Raw genomic sequence first — 12500 nt, 5'->3', positions numbered from 1 at the left:
TTCGTCTGTCTGTACGTTCTGAGTTCAAATTCCGCCGAGGTCGACTTTGCTTTTCATCCTTCCAGGGTCGATAAATTAAGTACCAGTTGCCGACTGGGGTCGATTTAATCGACTGGCTCCCTCCCCAAAAATTTCGGGCCTTGTGCCTACAGTAGAAAAGAATACATGTAACTACATCCTTCTATTTGGTACACCCAATAAGAATTAAAAGTTTCGATAATATATGACATAAGGTTTTTAATCAGATCCCTACATCTCTTAAGCCATTCCAGTGCCACAGCTGACGTAATCAACGCAAAGGATCCTTACTGAGGATCCTTTTTTATATTTATAGCTGCAGTCTGTGTAGAAGTAGACCTGACGGTTCCACTGAGTATTTTAATTGTACAGAACAATGAACTATTTCCTCCTAATCCAGAAAAGTACTCGTTGGTTAGTGGATATGTTATTTCTTAGAAGAGCTTGTAAAGCATTTAGAATCCGTGCTTTACGGTGCTCGCTGTGAAATTCACTCTCAAAGAACAACTTCTCTGAAGAGTAAATTTTTTATCTCAGCATTTCGAATGCCTATACAGGTTTAACTTCAACCTGGCAAGCTTTCGCACATAGCAGCAAATTTTTTTGTTTTTCTGGTATCTATGTAGAAATAGAAGTTACCAGCTAAATCCTGAAGACTAAGGTAGTGTCTGTCATTGAGAAGGCGATATCACGCTGAAACACCCGTGTCTCACAGTCCACTAATGTCATTTGGAGCATTAACATACTGGATCGGCATCTCAAGATTTGTTCTCCGAGGCAGCATTAAACATCGAAAGCCATTTCACGTTTCTACGTACACCACCATTATACGCACACACATATACACACATATATATATAAACACACGCATTCACACTCACACACAAGCACGTACACACACATGCACATAATACATACATGCATACATACTTCTTGGGCATACAGTAAATTAAGATGAGACAAGGAACTTACATACAAGCATTCATACACACATATATGTGCGTGTGTGTGCGTGTGTGTGTGTGTGTGTATATGTGTGTGTGTGTGTGTGTGTGTGTGTGTGTGTTCTTAGAAGCCAACTGCCATTTATTCTTGTTCCATGTTCCGTGACAGCTCACTGGCGAAGCCTGTTGACATCGCAGCTAATGAGAGCTGGCGTTTGGATAAGGCGTAGATAGATGGATAGAGAGAAGGGGGGGAGAGAGTGATAGGAGAGACACAGAGAGGGGGGTAGGGAGAGCGCGGAAGGAACAGAAAGGTTTATTGCAATGGCGTGATGCTAGCCGTCTAAGGCCGTCGCTTTAGGCTGACTTGTGACATGTGACTTGTGACGTGGCCAACCTTAAACAAACTCTTAAATGAATTAGAAAGAGAGAAAAGATACAGCTTGGAAAGAGTCGACTAAAAACATTGGGAAATGCAGATGAACACACACGTACACACACACATGCACACACACACACATGTACACACACACTCACATACACACCTACATACAAATCAGGTATATATACATATATATATATATATATATATATATATATATATATATATATCCATACATATGTATATATATATATACATACACACATATATATACACATATATATATACATATATATATATATCTATATATATGTATGTATATAATATATATGCATACACACACACATACATTCATATATATATATACACACACATACGGAATTTAGAATATATAAATATATGTTATGTGGGGGTGCGTGTGTGTGGGGGGGGGGGTTGTGACTCGTTACGAAGTTGTCTTTGCAAATACGCAGTTTAGGTTCAATCCCATTGCCTGGCACTTTAGGTTCAATCCCGTTGCCTGGCACTATAGACCCGGATCGATCAATACCTGTGAGTAGATTTCGTAGACGGAAACTGTACGGAATCTGGCCATGTGTATATATATATATATATATAGGCGCGTACCTTTGTGTTTGTTCGCGTGCCTTGACAGCCACTGTTCATTTGTTTACATGCTTGTAACTTAGCGGTTTGGCAAAAGCGACAGACAGAATCAGCAGCAGACTTCTAAAGACCAAGTAGTCCGGTCAGTTAATCCGACTAAAGACTTCCGTGCTCTGCTACAGCATCGCCACAGTCCAGTGAATGAAACAAGTGAAAGAAAAGATAGTTAGAGAGAGGGGAAGATAGATGGCTAGATAGATAGATAGATAGATAGATAGATAGATAGATAGATAGATAGATAGATAGATAGATAGATAGATAGATAGATGGCTAGATAGATAGATAGATAGATAGATAGATAGATAGATAGATAGATAGATAGATAGATAGATAGATCGATAGATAAACGGGAAAGTCAGAAGAAAGGAAATTGAATTTACGTTTCAAGTCCAATTCAATAAAGATGGAGTCTCCACATTTATTGTTGGTTTCTAAACTGTCTTAATTTTTTAATGGTGGTCGTGGTGGTGGTCGTGGTCGTGGTGGTCGTCGTCCTCGTCATAGTCGTGTTAAGGTTATGGTGAAGGGTGAAGGAGGCGGTGGTGGTGTTTGTGGCGGAAGTGTTTGTGGGGATTCCAACATAGCTAAATCAAATAAAAGAAATAAAAACGAAAGATTATATTTGAGAAGGGGTTTCATTCATAGAGCTTATAAGCACACACACACACACACACACACACACAGACACGCGCACACACACCCACGCTCGCACATACGCACGCACACGCGCACAGACAAATACACATGCAGATCGAACTCATTAATTATACCAAATGTCGCAGTTGTTTCCCCTTCATTCCTCAGACAGAGGCTGTTTCTTTCACCTCAAAACGGGCGAAATATGTAAGTAATCGAAGTCCTTTGTGTTGTCACACATAGCGCGAGCCCTTGTGGCCGATAAATGATATCCGCTGTTATTTTGTAAGGAGTCGATAGTTGATGGTCAAGCGATTGTAAATTCCAATTGTCGCTGGTTGTCTGGAAGTAGCAAACACAGAATACATCCACAAGTACGTTAGAAAACGATGTACGACAATGTCGCTTTATTATATTGTTTTGTTTCCTATCAATCGAGAAAAATTGTAAATATTAACGTCTTTAATTAAGGAGATCAGACATCCATGTCAAGTCACAAAAGTTCTACAAGGCCAGGTACACACACACAATATATACATACATACATACATACAAACATATATATATATATATATATATATATATATATATATACAAACATATATATACAAACATATATATATTTATTTATATATATACTTGTATGTGTATATAGATAGAGAGACAGGTGTTTAGATAAAGATATATACATGTACATAAATATATGGAAGCATGTATATCTATGGAAGCATATATGCATGGAAGTATGCATATATATATATATATATATATATATATATATATATATATATATATATATATGTATGTATGTATGTATATATATATGTATGTATGTATGTATGTATATACATACATATACATGTTTCTGTACGTATACATATATGTAATTACATGCACACATAAAAACTCATGCTTACCTTACATGTATATATATATATATGTGGGGGTGGGGTGTACACACAGAGACCTGCATATAGACACACACATACATATATATATATATATATATATATATATATATATATACATACACACACACATATAAACATGCAAACACACATATATATATACATACACACACACACATATATACACACCACCAGATTCCGGACCACACGTCAATCAAACTAATTGAACGAACGACTAAAAACTACTTGTAGGTTGTCGTTGTTGTTGTTAGAGGGAGGTGGTGGCGGTGGTGGTGGTGCTGCTGGTGTCGGCGGTCGAGAGGAGAGGAGGGAGGAGAGAAAAAAGGAGAAGACGAATGAAGAATGACTGCTCTTACCTAATCTAGCCATGACCTAATTATCGACGCCACCACCACCACAACTACCAACGCCACCAATATATCAGCACCACTATCACCGAAACAACTACTACCACTACCACCACCACCACCACCACCACTATCATCAGCGCCATCACCACCACCACAGCACCAGCCCCAACAACAACAACAACCAATCTTTCGAGAGAGAGAGAGAGAGAGAGAGAGAGAGAGAGAGAGAAACAAAGAGAGAGAAACAAAGAGAGAGAGAGAGAAACAAAGAGAGAGAGAGAAACAAAGAGAGAGAGAGAAACAAAGAGAGAGAGAGAGAGAGAGAGAAACAAAGAGAGAGAGAGAGAGAGAAACAAAGAGAGAGAGAGAGAGAGAGAGAGAGAGAGAAACAAAGAGAGAGAGAAACAAAGAGAGAGAGAGAGAAACAAAGAGAGAGAGAAACAAAGAGAGAGAGAAACAAAGAGAGAGAGAAACAAAGAGAGAGAGAGAGAAACAAAGAGAGAGAGAAACAAAGAGAGAGAGAAACAAAGGGAGAGAGAGAGAGAAACAAAGAGAGAGAGAGAGAAACAAAGAGAGAGAGAGAGAAACAAAGAGAGAGAGAGTGAGAGAGAGAGAGAGAGAGAGAGAGAGAGAGAGAAAATCTCCATGTGGTTGAAGGAACACGCTAGAAACAGTAACCAAGTCTCTCCTCAAATTACAAGGCAATATTTTTGCGAAAGTAAGGCGGGGAACTGGTAGAACCGTTAGCACACCGGACAAAATGCCTAGCTTCATTTCGTCCGTCTTTACGTTCTGAGTTCAAATTCCGCCGAGGTCCACTTCGCCCTGTACACTGGGGTCGATGTAATAGATTTACCCCCCCCCCCCCTTCTTCTCTCTTTCTGTTTTCGTTTTTGGTTTTCCCGCTTTTCAACTTTCCACCCTGCGTTTCTTTGTGTTTGTTCCCCAACCCACCGCTTGACAACCGGTGTTGCTGTGTTTACGTCCCCGTAACTTAGCAGTTCGGCAAAAGAGACGGACAGAATGAATTCCAAATAAGTACTGGGGGGGGGGTCGATTCGTTCTGCTAAAAAAATGCTCCGAGGTGGTGCCCCAGCATGGCCGCAGTCTAATGACTGAAACAATTGAAAGATAAAATGCAGAAAATATAAGAAAAACCCCCCACCACCACCACCGCCGCCGCCGCCAGCCCCGCACTAGCCCCAGCCACTCTTGAAGCCAACTGATATCCCAATCAACCGGTAAACAAGTGACTTGATTTAATTAACGCTAAAGAGTCTTAACAATCAAACCAGAGGCTCTAACAAGTCTGTTGTCATTTTTAGTGGAGGTTTGGTGTGTGAAAGGTGATTAGAGAGAGAGGGGGGAGGGGAGGGGGAGACAGACAGAGATTGTGAGAAAGACAGAGAGAGATAGACAAAGAGAGACGTAGAGAGAGAGGGGGAGAGAGAGAGAGAGATTTACTGCCTGTTTGACAGCTAACCTCGACTTCCTCTGCCACCACCGACGTCACCACACCCATACCACCGCCACCGCCACCTCTACTGTTATTGTTGTTGTTGTTGTTGTTGCTGTTGTTGGACGTGGTGGTGGTGGTGGCGTTTTTGTCTAGGCCCAGTTTGGCATATAATCAAAAGCGCTTCAGGCTGGACCGTCCAATCTTCTTATATGCCAAGGATTGACCAATGAAGGTGTCCTTCTTTATGTAAGACGCTGGGATGTGATTTAAGGGAAGTTTGGCCGTTATTTCCAGCATGTCGAGCGATCACGCTGAAGCATCCTACTTTGCTCGCATGTGCATGTGTACGTAAAGTATATAAACTGAGAAGCATGGGTTCAATCCCACTACGCAACACTTTGGGCAAGTGCCTATAGCAGTGGTTCCCAAAGTGGACAGTACTGCCCCCTTGCGGGGCAGTAGAAAGATCCAGGAGGGGTGTTGAAGAAAAGCGGGATGATAATGGGGTGACCAAAATCGGGTGGAAAATGTATTAAAAAATAAAAAGAAAAAAAAAAAGAAATATTAATTGGTTAATTAGGTTTAAGTTTTATTTGTAAAATACAGTTGTTTTGAATTTGCTGCAGAAAGGGGGGTCAATATTTGTGGTGGGGAGGGTGAGAGGGTGCTAGGAATGTGGCCCGGGGACCAAGGGGGTGGGGCAGCCTGAAATGGTTTGGGAACTACTGCTCTATAGCCCTGACCGGCCAACGCTTTGTGAGTGGATTTGGCAGGCGGCAAACGAAAGAAATTCGACTTGTGTGTGTGTGTGTGTGTGTGTGTGTGTGTGTGTGTGTGTGTGTGTGTGTGTGTGTGTGTGTGTGTGGTCGATTCAAAGAAACGAATAAAATTAACGGACAACAAGAGGAAGTGCGCAAGGAATGTATCAGCTTGAGACTCGGGGAAAAGAGAAAGTGCGACGTTTCGAGCACAGCTCTTCGTCGGATAGGAACAAAGAAAAGTCCAGAGAAGGAAAAGAAATTACCAACAGCACGTGTACGATCCAAGGATCCAACTGCGGGAAGGTAGTAAGCTTCGAACATGTATACATCATTTTTTTTTTCTGGTTCGGTTCCCCGGTAAGTAGAACCTGACGATTAGCTAAGCTGGTTCTATGGTGGGGGGGGGGGGGTCGCTAAGAACGGCGGCAAGTGACAACTTGTTCAGTTTATACGCCACACATACACACACACATAAGCCATAAATACTCTCTCTTCTGTAGATATATACACATATATACATGTATATATATATCTATTTATAGTTATATATATATATATATATATATATATATATATATATATATATATATATATATATATATATATATACAAATATATATATATACATACATAAATTATATATATATATATATATATGTATATATAGGGGGAAAGTAAGGAGAAAAAGAAATATATATATATATACACACACACATATACATACATATGTGTATAGACATAGATATATATGCACATATATATATGTACATATACATGCACATATATATAAACATACATGCACCCACCCCACCTCATTGTACTCATAACCTCAACATCCACCCTTACCTCCCATTACTCACCCATAAAACGCAACGCTGACATTCTGCTAACACTTCCTTAGCTGGACGTGTATAAACCTACGTTGTGTGTATGTGTGTGTGTATGTGTGTGTGTGTGTGTGTGTGTACGATGGGCTTCTTTCAGTTTCCATCTACCAAATCCACTCAGAAGGCTTTGGTCGGCCCAGGGCGATAGAAGAAGACTTTGCCCAAGTGTGAAGGCGCGTGGCTTAGTGGTCAGCGTATTCGCCTCACGATCGTAAGGTCGCGAGTTCAATTCTCGGCGACGCGTTGTGTCCTTGAGCAAGACACTTTATTTCACGTTGCTTCAGTCCACTCAGCTGGCAAAAATGAGTAGTACCTGTATATCAAAGGGACCAGCCTTGTCACACCCTGTGTCACGCTGAATCTCCCCGAGAACTACGTTAAGGGTTCACGTGTCTGTGGAGTGCTCAATCACTCGTACGTTGATTTCGCGAGCAAGCTGTTCCGTTGATCGTCTCAGCTGGGACCCTCGTCGTCGTAACCGACGGAGTGCCAACAGTAATTGTTTAGTGGTACATTGCACAAACTAATACCTTGCACAGTTCAGCATGAAAAAATATCTTTTATACAAATACCTGTATTTTAGTTAATTATTTAAATTAATTTAATATTTGTTTAATCTGGAATGTGTTGACCATGTCGATCACTCCCGTCTTGGTTCGGAAAAATCAGTGATCCGGAGAGACTTAGGAACCAAAGGCTCCGGAAAACAGATGTTTTAACAATGTTCGTGTGTGCGTGCGTGTGTGTGTGTGTGTGTGTGTGTGTGTGTGTGTGTGTGTGTGTGTGTGTGTGTGTGTGTGTGTGTGTGTGTGTGTTTGTGTACACACATATGATTTCTGAAACAATGCAATAAAGTGTTCACCTGATGATCAGGTGTGATTAAGTAACCAATTGCACTTAGAACATCCAGTACAGGGTTTCGAAACAGCCTCAATGGTGAAACAAGTGTAGGGAATAAATGCTATACAATACATACATACATACATGCATATGTGTGTGTGTGTGTATGCATTCTATACGTATATATATATATGTCTATACGTATATATATATATATATATATATATATATATTTCCCTCCGGTTTTTTGTTCTATGTGTGCCATAAATATCGCCATCCACTTTAGAGAAAATTTGTAGTTTGGAATCAGTAGTTCTTTGACTGCTATTTCTAAATTTTCAGTATGTTGGAGAAGCAACTCAATTGCTAATCCCTGTATATTTATAATGATAAATAGTCTTACCGATAAAGGTTTTTTTCATACTGAACTACTTGGCAGTATTGTTAATTGTTAATTCTATTATTAATTGACGATTCTCTGCCCTTATTCTTGTATATATATATATATATATATATATATATATATATATATATATATATATATATATATATATATATATATATATATATATATATATATATACAGAGAGAGAGAGAGAGAGAGAGAGAGAGAGAGAGAGGAGAGACACATATACATGTACGTATATATATATATATATATATATATATATATATATATATATATATATATATATATATATATACATATAAGTATGTATGTATGTATGTGTGTATGCATGCATGTATACATGTACATATACATTAACTCACCCACACACATGTACAGAAGCAGACATTTACCCCTTGTTTTACACAAATCTGTTGCTTCGCCCCCATCTATCGTTGCTGCCCTACGACCCCGCCACTACACACCCCATCCCCACCTTCCACCACCACAACACCCTCAAATCCTGTTTACCATTCCTCAGATGTCAACCACCAAATATTTACCTATTTATCAACTCGACGCTTAATCTTCTAAATCATACACTTAACCATTTGGTTTTTTTTTTTTTTTTTTTTGTGTTTTCGTTTTTTTTGTTTTTCTTCTTAAAATTCGCATATTTTGCAATGAAAAAAAATGAAATCAGTTCTTTGAATACAATATATTATTTTCTTCTATTGGAAACGATCTTTTATAGTCTTATGTTGTTTATTCTATGCATGTAGACTCATATAGACTCACTGAAACACGTGTACACACGTACACACATGCATATATATATATATATATATATATATATATATATATAGACATATAGACATATGTATATATATATATATATATATATATATATATATATATATATATATATATATATATATATATATATATAGACATATATAGACATATATATATATATATATATAGACATATATATATATATATATATATATATATATATATATATATATATATAGACATATAGACATATATATATATATATATATATATATATATATATATATATATATATATATATATAGACATATATATATATATATATATATATATATATATATATATATATATATATATAGACATATATAGACATATATATATATATATATATATAGACATATATATATATATATATATATATATATATATATATATATATATAGACATATAGACATATATATATATATATATATATATATGTATGTATATATATATATATATATATATATATATATATATATATATATATATATATATATATATATATGTGTGTGTGTGTGTGTGTGGATATATGTATATATGTATACGTATATATATGTATGTTTGTATGTGTTTACTTGTGTACTGCGTATATGTATATGTATATGCAGCGATATTTTAAATTTATAAATGCGTGTGGATGTAGTGTTCAGGAGAATGTGTAAAATTAATAAGAACTGTGAATGAGGGTCTGTGTGTATATTGATATATAAAAATGTGAGTATATATATGTGCGTGTGTATGTATACACATACATTAATACATAGATACATAGACATACGTATATATATATATACATATTTGTGGGTATATATATTCATATACATATATATTTATTTATATATATATGAATATATATATACATACATACAGATATATATATATACGTATATATATGTATGTATGTACGTATATATATATATATATATATATATATATATATATATATATATATATATATATATATATATATATATATATATATATAGTTGTAACTACAGACAATTATACATACGTACATACATATGTTCATACGTATATATATATATGTATATATATATATATGCATACAAACCTACATACATACATACACACGGTATGTATATATACATATGTAATAGTGTATATATTTATACATCTATATATATAGATATATGTTTTGGTTTGAGAATCTTTGTATTCTATGTTACAGCTTCAAGTTGTTCTCGGCTTTTTAGATATTTCTGTCAGCCCTATAATTTACATATTTCTAATTTTCTCAGAGCAGGAAAGGCGGGGAGGGTGGAGGGTGGAGGTTTGGGGGAGGTATGTGGCAAAAATATATATGAAAAGACCAAGTTTTTAACTTGAAAATTAACGCACAGAAAAAAAAATCATAGAAAATATCAAAAAAAAGAAAACGTGAAAATATTAAAAACGTTAATAATAATAATAATCAGAATAATAAAAATAATAATATCAACAATAACAACGACGATGTTGATGATGATAATAATAATAATAATAATAATAATAATAATAATAATAATAATAATAATAATAATAATAATAATATTAAAACAATGGCTCTAAAAACTTCGTTAGTAAAAATCTTGAAATAAAAAATGTATGTCGAAATGAAACGTAGATATATACGTGTTTTTGGTTTGGGTATTTGTGTGTATGTGTGTGTGTGTGTATGTGTGTGTGTGTGTATATGTGTGTGTGTGTGTATATGTGTGTATATAATAAATTAAATTGATAGAGTTTTATATGGAGTTTTCAAATAATTTCAAATGTAAGTTATATCTTTTATTTTAATAAACATAAGATTTAAGTCTCGCTGGGAAAAAAAAAATAATCAAAAATATTTAGCAAAGATATTAAATAATGTGGTTTCATCACAGAGTATGCAGAAGATGTAGGTTCGAACTTGCCGACTACCATTCTCAGACATTCATCAGAGAAAGAGTGAGAAAATAAGAGGAGAGACAAATAGAGATTGGAAGATAGGCGAGAGAGAGAGAGAAATAGAGGGAGTTTTATCTGTTTTAGTTCTTATTTTTCATATTTTCTTACTTACTTTTCTACAGTTGCTCAGGAGCAATCGAGGTCCTAAAACGAGCATTTCCAGACCTTCGCAGCGTCATTTTCAGGAATTGAATTGAATCTATTTAACCTCTGTACTGTTTCTAATAGACTCTCCCGCCAAAATTAATTTTCTAACAGCTAGCATCATGCATCAGAACTTACGTGTTCATTTGACTGTCGCGGTCAAATTTTTCTTTGTTACTTTTTTTTATATTTAACTTCTTGTAGAATTTGTGACTGTCTTAAACCAGCTGTAAAATTATAATAAGGAAAATATGACAAATATAAAACAAAAGAGATAAGCCTTAAACATAGTCGTGTCTTTTAATAAAACAAGCATGTATATATATATATATATATATATATATATATATATATATATATATATACACAAACATTTATATGTATGTATGTTGCATATATGTTTGTGTGTTTCTTGTTTCAGTCATGTGACTGTGACCATACTGGAGCACCGCCTTTAGTCGAGCAAATCGAGCCCAGGACTTATTTTTTGTAAGCCTAGTACTTATTATATCGGTTTCTTTCGCCGAACCGCTAATTTACGGGGACGTAAACACACCAGCATCGGTTCTCAAGCGATGCTGGAGGGAGAAACACAGACACACAAACATATACACACACATACATATATACATATACGACGGGCTTCTTTCAGTTTCCGTCTATCAAATCCACTCACAAGGCTATGGTCGGCCCGAGGCTATAGTAGAAGACACTTACCCATGGTGCCACGCAGTAGGACTGAACCCGGAACCATGTGGTTGGTAAGCAAGCTACTTACCACACAGCCACTCCTACGCCTATACATATGCAGGGTGTTTCAAAACATTGATATCATTTGAGATGTAAATATCACAGAAACTCCATAGTGTACCTGTCATATCTGCGTGTTTTTTCAATCTCCTCGTTATATCGTAACTGCTTTATGACATTGATTCACTTTATCATAAAAATCATCGTCGTCATCATCATCATCATTATCATCATCACCATCGCTATTATTAATATTATTATTATCATTATTATTATCATTATTATTATAAAGGCGGCGAGCGGCCAGAATCGTTAGAGCGCTGGACGCAATGCATAGCGGCGTTTTGCCCGTCGCTCCGTCCTGAGTTCAAATTCCGCCGAGGTCGGCTTTGCTTTTCATCCATTCCGGGATCGATAAATTAAGTAGCAGTGAAACACAAAAGTCAACGAAATCCACTATCCCCCACTTTCCCCAAAATGGCTGCCCTTGTGGCAAAACTTGAAACCATTATTATTATTATTATTATTATCATCCATCATCATCATCATCATCATCATCATC

This window comes from Octopus bimaculoides, chromosome 24 (genome assembly GCF_046866305.1).
Source record: "Octopus bimaculoides isolate indiv1 chromosome 24, ASM4686630v1, whole genome shotgun sequence".
NCBI classification, from domain to species: domain Eukaryota; kingdom Metazoa; phylum Mollusca; class Cephalopoda; order Octopoda; family Octopodidae; genus Octopus; species Octopus bimaculoides.
The sequence above is the reverse complement of the archived record's forward strand: the minus strand, read 5'-3'. Positions refer to the sequence as shown.